The sequence below is a fragment of the Thunnus thynnus genome, chromosome 11, assembly GCF_963924715.1.
Source record: "Thunnus thynnus chromosome 11, fThuThy2.1, whole genome shotgun sequence".
Taxonomy (NCBI): domain Eukaryota; kingdom Metazoa; phylum Chordata; class Actinopteri; order Scombriformes; family Scombridae; genus Thunnus; species Thunnus thynnus.
This window is the reverse complement of record NC_089527.1, coordinates 17,030,678-17,049,637: the sequence shown is the minus strand read 5'-3', so window position 1 is coordinate 17,049,637 and position 18,960 is coordinate 17,030,678. Positions and strand designations below refer to the sequence as shown.

Sequence of the window (18,960 nt, the reverse complement as noted above, 5' to 3'; positions counted from 1 at the left end):
AATCTTTTTTTATCTTTCAGGGGGCGGAATATTTTTTCATCTAGATGGTTTAACAAGTCTTTGGGGATTGTGGAACTAAATAAATAAATAGAACAACTGAGCTTAATTGGACAACTTAAATGACCTTCTCGGTTTTTCAATAATTATCTTTCAAAGAAACTGATGGTTACCTCTGTGACCCAAATGTATGCTGATACATGAGAGGCACAAACTGGGGCTGATCCAATCTACGGGATGCCCATGCTGTTGGTGGGATTAGATAATTTTATAAATCATGAGAGGGGAAATTAGTTTGGTAACACATAGCCTACATAATGAAAAAGAGACACAAGTCAGGCAAGTCATAGCAAATAATAAATAAAGCATAAGTGATTCATCTTAAAACAGGACCACTAAAATAGGCAATTAATATAGAATGAAACCTTTAAAAAATGTAAAACAATACATATAAAACAAAAGCTTCCTCTGTGACCATCTTGGTATCCACAACCAGTCACTCAACACACTTTCTAGACATTTTGTAGACTAATAAAAGCACCAGACAGGCTATAACCATCAAACTAGAGTATGGTTTGACCATGGGTTTGACCAAAATACATCAGCATGAAACGCACCGGCCATAATACTGTTAGAAAACATTTTAAATATTCCCACTGTCCTCAAAGGACTTAGGTTTCCCTTGAGAAAAAAAGTATCCCTGAGGAAAAAACAAGCTAGTCTGTAACTCAGCATTAACATTTTTCTTACCAGTTAAATTTCAATCACATTCTGAAAAAATTCTAAATGTCCCAGACTGGAATTACGTTTTTCAACACGATGAAAACCACCAGTTATACCCCATCAAAGTTGCTGTAAATTGTTAATAAAACATAAAATAGTTAGCAAATTAATTTCACCTTAAAGTAAGCTAGCTGGTTACCTTTAGAATTTGCACAAAGACGGTCAGTAGCTGTAGTCATGGCGACATTCGTCTCTGGCGTTGCTACCATGGTTATCACGCTGACTTGCCAATCGTTACTACCTCTCACTTTCGCTCACTGCATTAACTCAAAGCATTTCTTCTCAAAGACAAATACAAGCCAAACTGTCGTTTTACAACACTTACCGCTGTTTTGAACACTACTCCACTCTGAAGGACTTGGCACCGTATGTCATTTTTTTCCTAGGATGGCTAAGCCTTTCTCTGCCTCTGAATGGCTAGAACTCGTTGTTGCCTTGGTTGGGTTGGTTATATTCATAGACTGTAAAAAAATACAGACACCATGTCCTTACCCATTGGTTTGTGGACTGCCGTTTTGAAGCCTCGACTTTACCGATTTGGCCGTCGCCATCTTTGATTTTTGGAGCCAGAAGTGACTATATTTGGACGAGAGGGTGGAGTTGGTTGGGTCTGCGGAGTTAGGACGATTCTATGGGCCTGTGATTGACAGAGGCCCTAAAAATTATTAAAACACTAGGTACATTTTTTACATTTCAATATCAAATTGTCTTTTTCTTTTCTTGTTTTTGGCAGTAAGTAAACATCCAGAGAGTATTGCCCGACCTCCCTCTCTATTCACACGAAATGGTTCGGTCCTGCTCCCCAACCAGGCGCGAACGGTACTTGCTAGTAGTGAATCGCTGGTAAAGAGGGGCGGTGAATCTTCATGTCTCAGTTTCCTAAATTAAAATCTGGCTTCTAAAACCGAAAGGAAAGGCAAGGAAGACAAGAAAAAGAAAGGAAAGGACGAGAATATGTCACCATATTTTCCACAAAGAAAGGTGAGTGTAGTCTGTGAATGGTGGAAATTAACCTGTTAGCTTAGTGAAAGAGGCTACTTTTGCTCCTCTAACATTAGCTACTTAATATCTTCACAGAAAATTCTGAGTATTTACATTTCACTCCGCGTTTAGCCGACATTTAATCAATACAGGGAAACTTTTATCTAGCTATTCATACTAAATCAGTTGTCCCTCTCTTTGCCTGGTGCCAGGCCCAACAGATGCAGCTTCAGGCTCAGCAGCCCTGTCTCCTCATCCCAGTCCACCTGCCAATGAACCAGCCCTCCGCCCAACTGAAGAAGGAGGTGAGCAGCATTGTTTTGAATGACATCCCAGTTGGCATAATTGCAGTGAGTCAGTGGGAATTCCTTTTTTTTTCATTAAAAAATGATTAAATCCTTTTCAATGATAAGAACTATTGGTATGTACACTTAGTTAAAAAATCTGCTACTGATTTTATTCTTTTGTTTGTTATATAATTCTATAGATGATTATGTTAATTTATTTTAATTGGAGAGGTTAATGTATATTCAAGTTATGCTTATTTTAAGTTAATTATTAATGTTATGAAAATTTTCCATTCTATACCATTAAAATTACATTTAGACTGTAAAAGATGGCCTTTAGCGCATTTCATATAAAGGGTATCAGTCTTGCACCAAATAGTGAATTCCACTGTATGCAGAATGTTGAATGCATGTCTGCACAGTGCTATATTTTCACAGCTCACTGTCAGTAAATATTGTGCAGTAAGTATTGGACTACAAGAGGGTTGCAAGCCTGCAAAGGAAGAGTTATTTAAAGCTTTGAATGGGTTGATTGGGTTCTGGAGGTGAGGTTACAGCAATTGCACAGGGTTGGCATGGCCTATGGTAGTGAGCTGGTGGGGCCCTATGTGTCTTTTCATGGGGCCCAAAATCCCTGGTGGCACCCCTGCTTTTATGTGGTGTCAAGGTTCTATCCATGTGAAAAAATTACTCTCAACATTGATTTTGATCCGTTGTGACGTTGAGACCCAGCCGAACAACGAGTAGGTGACACACATCCTCGATCCTCTTTTAAAATGCATTCAAGATATGCAAAAAAGCATTCAAGGGATGATTGAAATTGTTATTAATTATTGACCATGACTATAGGTTAATTTTTCCAATTCACGACCCTATTTTTTAAATGTAAAAAATTATGCCAAATATCCATTCATCTGGAAATCAATGGCGTTTGGGAGCCTCTGTGCAGCACTGTTCCGAAACATCTGTGTACTTGCCTAGGAAACTCTTGGTAGCGTAGCTCCTTTTACAGAATAGGGCAGTGCATAATGTTTTCGAGAGAGTGAGTGGCAGAAAAGTAACGGTGAATGTGAGCGGAGCAGAGGAAAACGAAAAAACTTTCTGGAGGTTTCTGGATAGTTTTTTTTTTTACAATTCAACTTTCAAGATTATAATCACTCATAAAACTGTTCCTTTTCATTTTGGGGTTAACATGGTAGAAAGTAAAATATAGAGCTGGAAAAGAGCTTTAAAACAATATGAGAACCATTTCTCTATGACCTAGCCTATATAACGGAAGATAATGGCAAGTCAAACTCACAGAGGCACGCTGATTAGTTCAAACTTTGTTAGCTCACATCTCCCTTGATAGCAATCTGAGACACAAGCAATTTCAGTTTGACAGGTTTCTTATATGACGAAATCAGCATGCCAAGTTTAATTAATATCTATGACGATGTGGTCCAAAAGTGTGATGAATGGACCCAGACTTACCCTAGTCTAAGGGAAAAAAGCAGTGAAATCGCCCTTTTTTCAGTCTTCACAAATAGAATAAAGGTTTCACATATCTGAAAGTGGGTTTAAACAGAGTTAAGGCTTTTGATACAGTGTCTAACACTTTTTCACAAGTCTAAGTGGTAAAAAAACGGAGAATCAGTTACTAAATATGATTATTTATGTTTCCCTTAACTTTCTCCTTAACCCCAAATCAGAAGCTGCGAATTGGAAACTAACTTCAGTGTCATCTATAGGCTATGGTAAATTTTGAAAAATTAATTGCATTAACAAAAACAAAACTTGATATAAAATAATAATCAATGACAGAATGTATGACTATTTTGGTCATGGGTTTCGTACACTTTCTGTAATAAAACATCTAAACACAAAAGTATTATCAGATGGGGACCTTGGGACAGAATCTTATCAAATGGGGGTCCGTGGTCTAATTTGTGTCAATTTAGGGGTCCTTGATGTGAAGAACTTTGAGAACCACTGCAATACTGTATTTTTAAGCCTTATGCCATTTTGGAAAAATCTGATAACGATATATCAGTTGATATTAATTTCTTAACAGTAACACAACATTAAAAAAACATTTTTGATAAGGACTGAGCAGGACACTATGCAGTTGAAAAACACATTTATTTTATTGTCAAAAACAGATACTAACAGCATTACAACAGTAAATTTCACTGGAATTATTATTATTATGCTCAGGTTATTGATACTGTATCAGTGCTGTGTTAGTTGGCTGTTGTGTTTTCAGTTCTGGTTGTTAAGAGATCATCTAGTCAGACAACAGTTGATAGTGAGACTCCTCTGTTACATTTATACTGCCATGTTTGCCGTAGCAACCTGCGCTATGTGGATTAGTTGTTTCCATGGTCTTCATTGAATTTATTAGCATCTAATTGAATTGCCCATACCATCTTGGCATCTTGACTTACGTGAGAAAAATAATACAAATTCAATTTTTAAAATTTGTTATATAATGTTATCTATAACTTTGAATGCATCCCATGTATATATGGAAGGAATACAACTCTTTGAACAATGATCACAATCATCCCCCCATCTTAACCACTTGGTAATTTTTGTAACTATGACAATAAAGGTCCCTTAACCTTAACAAAGTAGTCATTTTAACCCAAACCATGATCTTTGCCTAATCCTAAAATAGTAGTTTTTGTGCCAAAACCATCCAAACATTAGCCATAGTTTTGTCACATCATGAAACATATTTATTTTTCAATAGTGATTTGTTGGATGAACAGTTTTGGAAGGCACAGCCAAATGAAGTCATCCTGCCAATAAGGGCGTCAGATCAGAAAATGCTTGTATGTGTTGTTTTGGAGAGCAGGGACCAACAATGTATTTTGATGTTTAATTTGGAGGACTTGTTGAATTTAAGCCACAGAATGCTACTTGGCAACCTGTACTGTAGAGAAAGGGTCAGGGTAGCATGAGAGTAATTGGTACTATAGCTTTATGAGCAACAAGGAATAACATTACAGAGTTCTTATTTCCACCTGGTTCACCAATACATCACTACACAGATTATGTAAGTAAATGCGTAATCTCATGAGTAATCTTAGAAAGCCAATTTACAGCCTATGGGTCATACAGCATAAAAGGCCAAGCTGAGATCAAAATGATTCATCCATGGGAGCATAATTTAGTTCAGAGAATGTCATGGTAATCTGATCTATGTCAAAGTAGTAGCAGTTTTTGACATATCTTGTGTGCAAAGTTGACATTAGCATTAGATTCCTCCTCTGACGACAATGATCATCCACAGCAATTTAATGCCATGTTTACTTTTTCACCTTCTTATGAAGAACCGAGGTGTTGGAAAACCTGAAAATGTGACCATATGGTGGCATTAAGGAAAAGTCAGAGCATTTGAATTCCTCCTCTGAAAATAAAAAAAAATGTCCATAACAAATTTTATTCCAAAACCATATCAGAGTTTTGGAGATATTTAATTATAGTTTTGCATGTTTTGCATGATGCTTTCCCTAAAGCCACATTGCTAGCATATCACGTGCAAAGTAAATTCATTTCTTTTTATCCTTCATCAAAAAGTTAAACCATTTGATTTGCATTACAGCACATCTAGGGACTTGTCAAAACAAATACACACACATGGACAACAAACAAAACAACTGTGACAGTGTTCAGTCCTGCATCATGTTCAGCTGTTTGTTTCAGGTTGAAAGAAAGTATATTACTATAAATTAGTCTTGTCAAGTCTACACAAGTACAACAAGAATGTCTAAATAGTTACAGTGACACTTAGAGATGGTCTACCTCAACTCTGGAATCTTCTTTGCCTCCCACAGGCCATGGTTTGAGGCCGACCAGAACATTTTTGGCCTGCATCAGTAATTACTAGGCTTGATTTTGTTGTAAAAAATACTGCAGGATTTTTCACACAACATATTTGCCAGCACACAAAAAGTTTCAGTGTCATCAAAACCATCTGGATAAGGTGTATCAGACACTCTAAGAGTGTTTCTACAACAGGGTAGAGGTAGAGAAAGAACTGAACAAAGGGCTGTCCCGTTATTCACTTCTTTTATACATGTAGTATGGACCTAGTCCCCAAACCACCACAGGTGTCTAGCAAATAGGTGAGCTGGAGCTGTGAACACACAGGAACACAGGAAATACCAGTCCAAAGTAAAACAAGATGTAAGGAGATGATGACTAAGATGGTGATTGACAAATGCCACTTACTGGGTTATAAGAATGATCAAGGAGGAGCCACATGTTAATATGTGTTGTGCATATGCCCGATGAGTTGTCAAACTAACACTTTCTTACAGTAGATGTTCAACAATCTGATAAAGGAAATGGAGTATATTATTGTAATATAGTATTTTGAATATTAACATCCTGAATGGACACAGCATTTATAAATACTATCATTACTGTTGTAATCTATGCTCAAGAGCAGGATCCTGTCTCAAAATGGCACAAATCAAAATTTCTGACTTAAAAACGATTGATGCAGAATGTGAAGCCTATTAGATCTGAAGACAGTGAACACCTGCATGACACAACTATATAATGTCTTTGTGTGATTTTGATATTAAAAAAAAATAAGCAAATGACAGCAACAACAAGTTATGCACTGATCTTGACAGAGAACCTGGCCACCTTGTCATCTTTATGTGGTCAGTGTGAGTCAGAGTGCCGTCAGTCATACTGCAACCTATTCAGATTCATGGTGAGACAAACGATGAATAGTGACATATGGTTTGAAGCCAACACGGACTGCCAGTTGCTTGAGCACTCTTATACTTCAAGATGAAAGTGGCTGGGGAGAGTGAGACATGGGTAGAGACTCTGGAGGACTGCAGGAACATCATGCTGAGGTCACCAGCTGGGTGTCTCCAACTGAAATACCTCAAGCCCCGAGGGAGATGAGAAAAGGAAGAGGGATGTAAACACCTGTGTGTGTGTGTGTGTGTGTGTGTGTGTGTGTGTGTGTGTGTGTGTGTGTGTGTGTGTGTGTGTGTGTTTTGCTTTCACCACTCTATATTTCTTTTGATAAAGAAAGGTTAACAAAGGGGCTGTAGATAAAATGATACTGCCAGTAATGTTCCCATCATTAACACTTCCAACAAGGGACTGAAGAGAATAATACAAAAACAGTGCTTTAGCACAGCTGTGTAATGATGTTGACAATTCTCCTTCTGTGCACTAGATGGCACTATTGTCCTTACAATATGGTGGTTAAACCTACAGTCAAATCAAAACGTTCTCAAGTCAGCATAACTGAGACAACACTCAGCATGACTGATATCAACAAGTTAAAGATAGTTTCCATTTTTTCATGCTGTGCACTTGTTGCATAATATTGTGGTATCACAAATGCAAGTTTCAGTAGCGATGGGTGACATGTTTATATAATGACTCGACTGCACAGCAAGGGAGAAAAGCTGTCAACAGCATAAAGAAGCAGTCAGTACAGTTGGTAGGGAGTATGGTTGACACATGTTATCTTAGCAAATTAGCATTTTATTATTATGATAATTAATACAGTAACATTTCTTATGAAGATTATGAAATCAATGCATTTTATTTTTCATATTCATTTACTCTGATGCAAAACCCATCAAGGCAAGAGACATCTGCATATGGTTTTGATGATGTATAGAATTTGACATGTCTTAAATAGCCTTTTTTCTTCTGATACCTCCTAATTCTGTAAAGCCTGAGTGGTTTGCGTCATATACCTGGAGTTAACATTGAACAAGCCCACTGTTGTCATTTTAAATGAAGATACATGGTGCTAACAGGCTTACATCCTGCAGCCACTTTGCCTCCTTGGGTTCTTGGTGTACCGAAGGATTACCTTGCATTCCCCTTCTTGTTATACATGCTATAGGTTCTCGGTTTTAGGAAGAGCAGCAATTGTAAACACACTGAGTGCCTTGATTGTGCTCACGGATTATTTGATATTATTCGATCACAGAGGAATAGACTTTGAAAAGAGATTGAGGTAATCCCATTTGCAAGGAAATATCTGTGAAGGTAAATAAAAGTGTCAAGATGGTCTCATTATAAATGAATCAGAGAGCGGGAAAAGAAGTATTTTTGATCAGTGTCATAGAAATGCAGTGTATAAAACACACACACACATATATATATATATTCTATATATATACATATATATAGAAGAGCCGTAGAAATATATATATAGAAAGGTCTTTAGTGTCCCTAAAGATTATAATAAACACTTCTAATATTTTATGTGAAGACAGCTGGTTAGATTCACACTGCAATTGTCTGAAGAAGTTGAATTATTTGCTAAATTATTCTGCTCACACCCACAAACATTGACTTCAGTATTGATTATTACTATTGCCTTTTTTGCTTGGTTGCTTTTTAACCTACACTGTATTTAAACTTGAAAAGTCAGTGTTTTTCTTTCCCACCTGCATTGAAGAAAGGGATTAGGCTATATTTCAAGTGAAAAGTAAGGCCCTGTGAAGTATACAGTATGCTGAACACAATGTGTTAGGTGTATATGACAAAAACATATGTTAGTATAAAATGCAATACACACTGATGTTAAGCGCAATGTAATCTGAATTATTTCTCCTTGGTTTTGGGATCAGTGGCAGGTATACAGTAAGAACAGCATGGGGGATTAAGCAGGAAAGAGAGAAATGCTTTCTCACAACCCCTGCAGAGCAAGGTGGCCTGCACTCCACATCGAAATGGAAAATCGTCTGCACCTGACAGAGCTGGTCTGACAGGAGAGCTGTGTCTCATTATAGGTGACTCATTATCTGCACTACTTGGTGTGTGTGTGTGTGTGTGTGTGTTGGCCTGTGCATTATCATGTGTGTGCACATCAGCGTGATATGACATTGCTCCTTTGAGCACATAACAGTTATGAAGCATCATGTTTTGTCCAAACACACAGTGACCATTAAAGGGGAGATAAGATTTATAAATTGCCCATGAAGTGACAACGAGGAGAACAGAGGTCAGCGTTTTACCAAACGTGACAATTCTCTGACCTTTACTCCACCTCCTTTGATGTGACGCACACATATCCTCACATTTTCTCTCAAAGTGTGACACCCTCTGTCTTTCTCTTCCCATGAACTTTCCCCCTGTATATGTTCACATTGGTCTAAATCTTTCAGCTCTGCTCTTGCTGGGGCTCTGCTTCACTGGAGAAACCTGTTCTCAGACCCCAGTTTTTCTGATTTAGATAGGTGGCGTGGGTATGTGAGCAAAATACCGTGTTTTTCATTGGAGTGGCTGTAAGGATGATATTAATTAGCATAATTGCAACGACCATGTGGACTGAGATTATTGTGTGGCTGCTAGGCTGTCTGTTCTATTGTAGCTGCTCTCAGAGCCTGTGGATTGCTCATTGACTCACCCAGCAGTAGCGTTTCCTAGCAACGCCTCTTGAATGTACTGTACAGTACTTCCCCATCTCATGGGCGCCTTTAATAATCTGCTTTGCTATTTCCATGTAAGCTTTGTTAAAAGATTTATGGTGCATTTGAAACGTGTGCGTTTCTTGCTGCAGTTCCTTCGATGTATGTATGTATGTAATGTCAGTAGATTCACAGAATGTAGTTTACAGCAGGGCTTTACCTTGCATGCCTCTCTATGACAAGATAATTAACACGATGCAAGAATGTAAGGAGTCTAGTTCATACAATGAGAGGAAAATGCTGACCAATGTTCATAGCTCTGAATGAATTACCCTAGAATGATAGCAGTGTTCTGCTGAAGAATGGTTTTGACCTGGGCAATTTCATTAACTGTACCGCATGCCTGATAGACAGTTTTAATAAGTGAGGATAATTTCACCGAGGGACCTCGTTGTCATGACAAAGCCTTCTGAGCGCATACATCCCGGTGTTACACAATGCATCCTCACTTTGGCCTCAATCAGGTATATTCTGGTAGAGAAGTGCTGTACGTTTCAACTAATAACTAAATGCAATAGTCCGGGATAACAGCTTCACAAAAGCGCAGTCTATGAAAAGCAGGAGTGCATTAGGTAGCAGTGAGCTAAGGGCAGTCGGAATTGAGAAAGGTTATCTGTTTTCAGGTGATGAATCCTGGCATTATATGTATTGTTGTTGCCTGAGTCCGGCTGCGGAATTTATGGCCCATATAAAGGCTCCTCATCATGTGGCTGTGACAGACAGTATATATTCTCCAGGACAGGAGATCATGACTCCTGCTGCCTCGTGAAATTGAGACTGAGATCTCTCTGAATCACCGTGCAGGGAATCTATTTGCATGTGGGTTGGTGTATAGACCTCAAAGCTTTGGTCTTGGCATGGAATTGCAATATGTATATGCCCTGGTGTTTTTTTTGTGTTCTATTTTCCAACCCCCTCACCTCCATCACCTTATATTTATCCTGGGTGATGCATTTGGATTCCTAGCACTGTTATTCAAAATGCCCTGACCCGTCCCTCCTTGCACAAATATATACTTCAGGGGGTCTGTCATCTCAGCTGTTACAGTTTCTAACTAACATGACATGTATAAATATTAGGGACTACAGCTTGTCAGCATGCAGCACGAAGCTTCTCAGGAATGCAACATGTTTTCCTGCATCGTGTTCACCTTGCTGCACACGTTTGTTTTATTCGTGTCTCACATTCGACTTCCTTTTTTTAAACCTAGACCCGTGATTGCCGCTTGACTGCTGCATCCAACATCTTTTGTGTCAGACCCAGAGTTAGCTCCTCTAATTCTGTTTCAGTAGCTTTTTTCATTCTCTCTCTCTCTCTCTCTCTCTCTCTCTCTCTCTCTCTCTCTTCACCTGTTTCTGTCCAGTGCTTTTCCCGGAGGTGAAAAAGATGTTGTCTCCCATCTGGCTGACTTCACAGCAGACTGACAGTCTGTTGCAGTCCTCTTGTGACTCCCATGCTGGATAGTGTTGAGGCCACTGCCAGAAGCCCCACTGAATTAATCCAGGCATATTTCTTTAAATGTAACACGCAGCCGGACACGTAAAAAGATTCAACTTTGTAGTATTTGGAGAGAAAAAAAAAAAAAAAGATCCTTCTTTATCCTAGTATTAGTAACACAGCACATTACTTGCAATCTGTATGAGAATATGCCATTTCATTAAGTAATAAAAGATGTTAACTGAGTGCAGTGGAGTTTTTTTTCCCCTTTGAATCGACAGTCATCTTGCATGCTTAATCACTCCTTAGCGTCAGTGACTGCGGGGAAGAAAAGTGACACTGATATTACCCCACTGTGATAAGATTCTCTTCAAATCTGTGCCTATATTTAATTTGTTTGCCCCCCCTCGACATCGCATTCGGAGCCACAGTTTTACAAGGATTCTGAAATCCTGTGACTAATGGCTGGGCATATGGCTCCCAGCATTAGTAAATCTTTTCACTCAAATATTCTCAAAATGCATTTCCCTTTAATGAATGTTCAGACTGCAACAACTGGATATTGTTTGTTGTATTATTCACATGATCAGATTAAGAGAATTTGAAAATGAGATATCTTGTAGATGTGCAGCGTATACTTGCAATTCAACCCTGCAGGATGTCTTAATTAAGCCATTAAGAGGAACGTTTCCTAGACCTGGACATGTCTGGTGTTAATGAGCCACCTCAGCTGTCCACTGTGGTTACTTTCAAGGCCATGAGGTTCTCTTTGGGCGAGGATAAAATGAAATGAGGAAGTGTGAGTCAGCAGTGAGAATTCACAGCGAGGTGATTAAAGGTAGTAGTGAAGGCCCTTTCTGGGAGCAAAAGATTAAGACGATGCTACTCTCTCATCTTCCTCAAAGCCAGAGCCATTTGATGTGGCCCCTACAGGCTGCTCGTCCAAAGCCAACATTTCTCGGCAGCAGATCACAAATGAAAATACACATATTCAAATATGTTTTGATGAGAGTGGACTATCATTAGACGATAAATTGAAAGATTGCCTTGGCACATCATAGAGCGCATTTGAAATTCCTCCTGCTGAGTATTTGGAGATAGAGAATATTTTATGCATTTGTTGCCCAAGAATTTGCAAATATTTAAAGTACTGTAGTTTTTCTAACACTAGACATTATCTTATATAAGCATTTATAGTTTATTATTCCAATAACAGCAAAAGAACATAATTGGAGCTGAAACAATTAGTCAATAAATCGATTAGTAGACTGACAGGAAATTAATTGGCAACAATTTTGATAATCATTTCAGACGTTTAGCAAGCAAAAATGCCAAACATTCTTCATAAATTGAAGGAATTGCTTTGTATGTTTTAAAGATTGTTTTTATTTTTGGCATTTTAGCCTTAATTGAGGGTGAATAGAGGCAGACAAAAAAACAGGAGGAGAGAACAGAATGACATGCAACAAAGGTCTGCAGCAGGAATCGAACCAGGGATGTAAACAGAAATCAATCTTTGGGTTTTAAAGTGTTGTTTGGACAAAACAAGGATTTCAAAGAGCGCTCATCCGTGCAGCGCTACTATTTAAATGAGATAGCAGGTAACGCTAAATGCTAAGTTTGGTGAAGCCTTGTGTATGGCTCCCTCCTCTTGATTTGGTTTATCTTTAGTTCACACAGTTCGTGGGGTGACAGGCCTTAAGGACTTAAAATTTTAATCCTTCTGTTGAAAGCCTTTTCCTTATATGGTGATAATTTGTACCTCAATCAAAGGAAGGTCAGAGAGAGGAGGTTCAGAAACCTACAGTACACAAGCAGCTTCTTGAGACAGCTTATTTGTGAAATTCTGTTGAGTGTTTGATTGGCGATCATAAAATGTGTATGTGAACATGTACTTTGTGCATCCAGTAGATTGTATGTGCGTGGGTGTACGTGTTGATGTGCATGTTTTATATATCGTATTCATATTGTATGAGTGTATGTATGAGCAAATGTGCCTGAAAGGCCCTTTACATATCCCACTTCCACATGTCCCTCATATATTACTCAGGGGGATAATCATATTAGAGTGAGTCACACTTGACCTCCCTTGCAGAGGATTTAAATAGATCATAAATACTGCTGCGGTATGGTCAGATTACTGATATGTTTGCTAAATGTACTATTTTGATGACAAAGAAGTGAAGTCGTAATGGCCCTTAATTCATGTAATCTATTTCATAGGACCATTATTCATGGTCATTGTCAATTTTAGAAGCAATGGAGCAAATGATTCAGATAAAAGGTTGTTTTGAAGGCATTCGTACAAACAAGGTCTCCCTCCTTCATTGCTTTCACTGATTTCCTGATGTGGAGATGGCCATTGTACTGTACGTAGATGATGCCATTAGCACAGATACATTAAACATGAGCTGTGAGCTGGGTACTGGAAAAAAAAAATTAAACAGATGGTAAGCATATTTTGAGCTGAGCCAGAATGAATAATTACCCCAACTGATGACACAGCAACGTCAGCAGTAGCTTTGAAAACTTCCAACTTGTTGTTAGTAAAGTTTGTACATTTAAATCCTCTTTTTTTTCGTCTAGATGTCACAAATGTTGTAACAACATATTTAAGGAGATGTTTCCGACAAATCTAAAATGCAAAAAAAAAAATGTAAAAGAGTGAAAACTATAAAAGAAAACAACAGCCCCAAGCATGTTCTTAAATCTTATCGCTTTACTTTACATTCACCTCGCAGTAATGATCTTTGGTTTACCTTTGTAAACAAGCTGTTGTGTGTGTTGTGTGTGTGTGACATTCTGCTTTTACAGCAGCTTAGCTTTTCAGGTTGTGATAACGAATGTTTGTCCTTGAGGGGACAGTTGCCCTCAGACCTACCTGTCAGTTTAAATAAGGGGTGGCAGAGCATTTTGTTCCTGGAAGTACTCTGAGATTAATCTATTTCAAAAGAAGTAACATGCCTTAACTGATTTTTTTTCTGCAAAGCGAGGTTAATGTTTTCAGAAACACATTTATTAACTTCTTCATAGAGTCAGTGACATGGTCAAGCATGTGTATATTATTGTGTATTGGGTCAAAGATTTGTTTTTCTACATTAGCTCACAGGTTCAAGAAGGGCGCTGGCACTGACAAATCAGGGTGCGACCTCGAACTGTCATCATTTTGTTTTGACGAGTTCACCGCTGTCCATAAATTACAATTTAGTAGATGTCTATCCGCGAGCCCAATCACTGGCAAGCATCAGCACTGACTCCGTCTAACAGCCTGTTGTTCAAGTCTTATTTTGTTTGGGAAACTTGCTGTTTACTTTTTCTCCATTGCTACATGATGATGGGCTGTGACATTTGCTGAAAAGTCAACCCCAACCAAACCACCACGGCCATTAGCTCTCCGGCGTGGGAATATTATTTCACAGTAAAAGTTTTGTTTGACTGCATTATGCATTACAGTTGCTGAATGATTTATTCCATCTGACAAGTAGCCCATAATTGAATATAGCCTTCAAACACAATGCTGTGAAAGCTACCACACTCACCCACGTTCGACTTCATTGCCTCCAGGAAGTCTACTCCCCATTTTATCCCAATTAGAATTGTTTCTCCATCAGTATAACGCTCTAATAATGAAACAAGGCAAAGATGGGGGAAAAGAAAGATGGGCCAAATGTTAGTTTGAGCAAACCAATTAAGTGTTATTTTTGTACAGCTGCACTTTTCATAAGAATTTTAGTTTTTAATCGTCGGGGCGCCAGGTCATTCAGATGTATAAAAACAGACGAAGTGTTCTTTCTCACTTTATGTGAGGTGCTCTTCAAATCTACTCTGGAAAAGCTATAATTAGCGTATTTAATCAGAAACCTATTGATGTGTTTAAGTGATACAACAGTCATTAAGTCAGCCGCTTAGATTAAAACACATTGGTGAATTATTTGAAACAAGTTTCCTTTTGAAAAACCTCACACGTAAAGGAACATTGTGTCGAAAGTGACCTTACCCTCCTCAGCTTATCTTTATCTTCATTGTCCTAGCTACTGTCACCTATTGATCTCACTAGTCCTTCAAAACAACAACAGGGGAAGAAAATTAAGCTCTTCTGTGCTTACATGACCCCGACAAAAAGGAAGACGGAGAGGGAAAGAAAACAGTGCTCTGCAACATTTAGTCCAATCAGCTCCCTGAGGCTGAACGCCAATGGGAGGTTTGACTCCTGTGGTGAGGGAAAGTGGAGGCTGTAAGCTTGCTCTGTTTTTCTATACAGTAGCATCAAAAATGCATGTGGGTGAAGTGCATTACGAATTACACATGAAGCTCCTTCTAGCAAATCCATACAGCCTAAGCACATGGCTATCCAGCATCACAGTTTACTGACTGACTGGCAGTATCCGTCCTTTATTACTGCTCTGCAGCATCTGTTTTGAAAAATGAACCTGAAGAAACACACAAATCTGACTTTTATTGCTATTTAGAGATTTGGTTGCTTGACAACAACGATGCACTGGCAGTACCCATAAGACTAATATAATAGTTAACTGCATGAAAAACATCTACTAATAACTTAGCAGAAATATGTGAAAGAAACAGGTAAGGATGCCAGAACTCAGTTGTAATGGCATACTAGCTGGTGTGTTTGTGTACAGCGAACTCTGTTTTTTGGCAGCATGTAAACACCTGACTACCTGGGGAAGAGTCCAACACTGTTTACAACCACAGTAACAACTGGAACACATTGCAGACTCTTGAAATATTCATCCCACTGCTACAGCAGACACTGAAATGGCAGTGAAAGACACTGATGAATCGAATGACCACCAGTGGGACAGAGACTTCAACCAGCCAAGTGAAACCAACCTTCAATCTGCTGTGGATTTTATTACAGCTGCAGAGAGTAATCATGCATCAAAACCCTCTTCTTATAGGAAACATACGGTATGCATAATAAATCTACATTTAAATTAAAACATGTTAAGTCCTGGCAACATCCGGATGCAGCGTATTGTGGTTGCAGTTGCTAGGTAACAAGCGCTTCAGGGGGAAACCCTCATTATGAAGTATTTAAAACGCGTCATTAATTGCTAATTTGCAGATAGAAGTATTTGAATACTTATCTTAAATACTAGTATCCACATCAGTAAGCTCGTGTGCAGTTAACTTGATTTTCGTCACGTAGTTTGGATCCTTTTCAAAAGCAACACAAGCATGATTTTCACACATGTAGGATGTGTGCGGATGGCTGGGTGGCACATCGCACTCTTATCGTATGCTAGATCAAAAGACTTCATGTTCTGTATGTCACGCTTGCAGAGGAACAGAAGCGCACAGTTGCGTTCAATCTCTTTCCTATACTGTAAATCCACACTTATCAAAACAGTTGCCTCCGCGGCCACAGAGCTGAGGATGCAGTCGAGAATCCACCACCCTCGTCTGAACAGGCTTATTTTTAGCAGGCATGGATTGTGAGAGAGCTCTTGTTTTATTTCAGTCCTACTGGCTCTGCCTGAAGCACCACAATTATTTGATGCCCTTCAAGTATGCAGAGTCATTTTCCTCAAGCGTACATCCACCACATGGATGAACAAAAGGTGGTATGATTTATGAAGGTTCGCTGCGGCTCACGGAAACATTTCTTGTGGCCAGCTATGTGGATAAGCTTTGTTTTTTGCTCACCTCAGCGAGTTTAAATCATGGTGTAATCCGTTAAGACCGAAATTTAAGGATCTTCATATATTTTCATGCACTGAAATCTTTTTTTAATCTTTTTTTCTGTTGTTTAAAGGCACAGAAAAGCAAATTGTGCGAAATCATTACACACCGAACACACATGCAAGATATAAAATGAAACCATAAATCATTCTTCAGAGCCAAATTACTACACCGGTAAGTTTCAAATCATTGTCTGCTGAGGATCACATTCATGCAGCGGCTTCCCATGGCTGGAAAAATATAGATCCTATGCTGCCCATGCTCTCCATGCAGTATTTTTGGCAAAGGAGGAGGTGACAGTTGCTTACTGATCTTAAAGCAAACATGAAATGGAAGGGGGATGATAAAGCGAGCACAGGCTCAGTATTCTAAGAGAGAGAGTGGGCTCGGTGTGATGTGTCCTCCTCAGCTCCTTTTTCCCTGCGCTGTTGGTGACTAAAGCACAGATAGATTTTGACTCAGGTGCAAAATGAGCTGTTTTGCAGACGCCCACACCAGCCCGTTATCTTACAAATACAATACACCAGAGACAAGGCATCTGTTGTGGCTTTGTGTGTGTGTGTGTGTGTGTGTTTGTGTTTGTGTTTGTGTGTGGGTGTGAGGATGTAAAAGTATGCGGGGAAGTGTTTGTGTGTCTGTGATTTACGTGGATTTTTAAAGCAGCTGGAGAGATCCAAATCTGCAATCCAAAGACAAACATGATGGATTTTTAGCATCACTTGTCCTCTCCACCTTCGCGTTACCATAAATAATGCAAACTTCTAACTATACACTGCAGCAAATATGTGTAAAAATGCGGGGATTGATCCCTGTGTAAACGTAAGGATGCAAAACACAGCAGTGCGCCATCTCCGTAGTAGTTGCATTAGGCTGTGGCAGCTGTTTCCACACTGAATTATCAAACCTATTTGTATTGCCAGGATAGGAGCTAAGGGATAAAGAGGGAAAGTGTAAATGTAAAACAAGTCATGACAGAATCTGACAAGAGACAGAAATATCCTCTCTCCCCCTCTGGTGTTCGCTTTTACACTCTCTCAACCATTTTAATCCCCCCCTCCTCCCCCCCTCCTCCTTAATACCATCCTTTCCAGACTCAACTTTGATCACTGTCATTTTGCAAACTTACAGGATTGGAAGGATTGAGACAAATGCATTATTCATCCCACACACCAATTTGGGTCTCCTCTGCTGTTTGTAATGCACTTCTCTCATCTCCCTGTCAGTTTCGTCTTTTGTTCAGTTTGCTCTGTCGTAGGGCGGCACTGATCTTTGGGGATCTGTAATGGACTGCAAACTTTAAACCAAAAGAAAATGTCACAGAATCACACAATATTAACATTTAAGAAAAAAAATGTAAATAAATAATAGAAATGACCATTTGTAAGATTATATTGAAATGTAATGGCTGGTTGATTGTATAAAACAAATCAGATCACTGGTTAATACTTAATTTAGCAAACACATATAGTATATCAATGTACACTGAAAATCTTCTCTCAGGCTTTGCCCTTCTCTAGTGATTTGGCGTCAGTATGGTGTAAAGGGCATGTTGAACAACAAACAATAATAACACCCTCATTTTTGTTTCATAGTGCAGGTATTGTCTAACCATCATCGTCATCGCCTTGAGCTACAGCACTGAGCTTCCTGACCCAACCAGCACCTCAGTATATCACACCCAGATCTCATGAGTCATGAACTGCTGCAATGAAAATGAACGAGACATCACTACAGGAGCCTTGAAAAGTTGATTCAGTCTGAAGTCAGATTCAGATAGATTTAAGACTAATCTGACCATTTGTAGGAGATCGACTTGTAAAAGCACTTCCATGTGATAGCGCAGCAGCTGGCCTCATACTGACAGATGACTGAATATTATAGAACTACTGGATTTTTAATGTGTGATAAAACACAGATAATCAGTGTTGCCAGATTGGGATTGGGCTACTTTTTTGTTAATTGGGTGGGTAAAAATAGTTTTGAGTAGGCTTTGATCATATTGGCTAAGTTTTGTATCATTTGGGTGCTTTCCACAGACAAAAAAATCAGGCTATATTCCAATAAATCTGCCCCTCTTCTCATCCGAAAAGATTTGAGATTTACTGTGCACACTCAGCAAGCTCAACTCGACATACAATGACTGATAACTGATGACCATGAAAACCAAATGTCATTTCAGTTCATTACAACTAAGCTGCAAGTTTTTTCCTATTTCAATTATTATTCATATTCAGTCATAGTTCTGTAATAAAACACAATCTGTTCATATGAGTGAAGATTTAACTTTAATGTAAAATTATCTAACTTCTATTTTATTTTGGTTT

At 38.8% G+C, this 18,960-nt stretch overlaps 1 protein-coding gene and 1 long non-coding RNA gene across 10 annotated transcripts in view; one reads left to right on the top strand and one right to left on the bottom strand.

Annotated features, from left to right (window-relative positions):
- LOC137192607 (glycerol-3-phosphate dehydrogenase, mitochondrial-like) overlaps positions 1 to 1,362 on the bottom strand; it is a 124,725-nt gene extending 123,363 nt beyond the window's left edge. For 4 of the 7 annotated variants that reach the window (XR_010930591.1, XR_010930592.1, XR_010930599.1 and 1 more), the window contains exon 1: positions 1,106 to 1,290. The gene's annotated coding sequence lies outside the window, so the exon portion shown is untranslated. The other 3 variants (XR_010930593.1, XR_010930598.1, XR_010930594.1) reach the window with 3 other exon arrangements.
- Positions 1,363 to 1,431: 69 nt separating this feature from the next.
- On the top strand, positions 1,432 to 18,902 carry LOC137192608 (uncharacterized). Of its 3 annotated transcripts, none has more exons than XR_010930602.1 (4): positions 1,432 to 1,761; positions 1,974 to 2,066; positions 8,657 to 8,818; positions 18,234 to 18,902. It is a non-coding gene; the product is annotated as an uncharacterized lncRNA (long non-coding RNA). The 3 variants fall into 3 exon arrangements; XR_010930600.1 differs by lacking the exon at positions 18,234 to 18,902 and adding an exon at positions 10,860 to 11,179; XR_010930601.1 differs by lacking the exons at positions 8,657 to 8,818; positions 18,234 to 18,902 and adding an exon at positions 10,860 to 11,179 and having other exon boundaries at positions 1,569 to 1,761.
- Positions 18,903 to 18,960: the final 58 nt, after the last annotated feature.